This window comes from Arachis ipaensis, chromosome B03 (assembly GCF_000816755.2).
Source record: "Arachis ipaensis cultivar K30076 chromosome B03, Araip1.1, whole genome shotgun sequence".
Classification (NCBI taxonomy): domain Eukaryota; kingdom Viridiplantae; phylum Streptophyta; class Magnoliopsida; order Fabales; family Fabaceae; genus Arachis; species Arachis ipaensis.
The window spans coordinates 78,378,489-78,380,128 of record NC_029787.2 but is presented as its reverse complement, the minus strand read 5'-3'; the positions used below and the strand labels follow the sequence as shown (position 1 = coordinate 78,380,128).

The following is a 1,640-nucleotide window of genomic DNA, read 5'->3' as shown; positions in this document are numbered from 1 at the left end:
TCAGCCACCCCATCCTTGCTGCTACCAACGTTTGAGCCAAAGTTTGGGGTCAAACTTTTGCGCAAACGTTGGCTCCCCCTTGCACACTCATGGCGCCAACGTTTGCCAAAAAGTTTGAGGCAAACGTTGGCACAAACTTTTGCTCTCCAGGGTGTGTTGTTCATGCGCCAACGTTTGCCAAAAAGTTTGAGGCAAACGTTGGCACAAACTTTTGCTCTCCAAGGTGTGTTGTTCATGCGCCAACGTTTGCCAAAAAGTTTGAGGCAAACGTTGGCACAAACTTTTGCTCTCCAGGGTGTTGATTTGTGAGGTAGTTTTGGGGGTTAGATGTTGGTGCGGAAATGCTATTTTGATGAGTTTGTGGATTGTGGTGGGGTGGTTGATATGTATTTTGTGATCTCTTGTATTGATTATTAGTGTTTTGCTGGTCGTGGTTTGAGTAAGTTGTGTTTCTTGAGTTGTTTTGGTTTGAGTTTTTCTGCCACGGTTGCTGGCTGTGGGTGTAGTTATCTCCCCATCTGAGATTTGGATGGTTCTTCCAGGATGGATTGTAGGTATCACCATAAACCTCATTTTGGCCTGAGCCTTGGTTGTTCACATATTGAATCTGTTCTAAGTAATAATAACTCACGTGAGTGAGATCGATCCCACAGGGATTGAAGGATTGAGCAATTTTAGTTTAGTGGTTGATTTAGTCAAGCGAATCAAGATTTGGTTGAGTGATTTGTGATTAACAGAATTTAAATTGCATGGAAAGTAAAGGGAATGGGTAAATCGCATGAAATTGAAGAGCAGAGAAGGTAAATGTGCTGAATCTTAAAGAACAAGAAATTAAATAGCAGAAACTTAGAACGCAAGAAATGTAAATTGCAGAATCTTAAAGTGCAAGAAATGTAAATGGCTTGAATTGTAAAGGGAATTGGGAAGTGGATTTGCAGAATTTAAACAAGGAAAAGTAAATTGCATTGATCAGACAAGTAAAAGGTAACTTGAATTGAACCGGATCTAAAACGGAAATGTAAATGAACTTGGAAAGCTTTAAACAGGGAATTTAAAATGCAACTTCAGATCTCAGGACCCAAGAGACTAGATAACCGAGTCTAGATCTCAATGCCTTCCTAGATCCAACAAGAGCAATTGCAAAGGAAATGTAAATTGCAGAGAAAGTAGAAGAAGAAGCAATTATCAGAAATTGAAATTCAATTGTGCAGTAAAAGTAAACAAGATCCCAATGTGAGATTGAAACAGAATTTCTTCAATTCTCCACCCAAGATCCGAAGCAAGAAAAGTAAAGAGTATTCAAGCAAGAACAAGGAAGAAGAGAGATCAATTCTCCTCCCTGTATTCTCTTGAATTAAAACAACAATGCCAAAATGTAAAAGTGAGCTCTCTACAAAACTACTAAATCAAAACCGAAAAGAAAGCTCCCTAAAAACTTAAATCCTATGCTATTTATACACTTTCTTCAAATGGTCTTCAAGCCTTTAATTGGGCCTTTTCTCTTGATGGAATTGGTTTGATAGAGGCCTTGGTTGATTGCTCTTGGAGTTTGGAGAAGAACCGAAGTGAATCGGGTTTGGAATCATGTAAGCTTGAGTAAAAGTTTGAGTAAAAGTTTGAGGCAAACTTTTACTCAAACT

General features: G+C 38.8%; 1 long non-coding RNA gene across 1 annotated transcript in view; it reads right to left on the bottom strand.

Moving 5' to 3' along the window:
- The window catches only part of LOC110269732, a 17,984-nt gene that overhangs the window by 3,426 nt on the left and 12,918 nt on the right, over window positions 1-1,640 (bottom strand). The window lies entirely within an intron of this gene.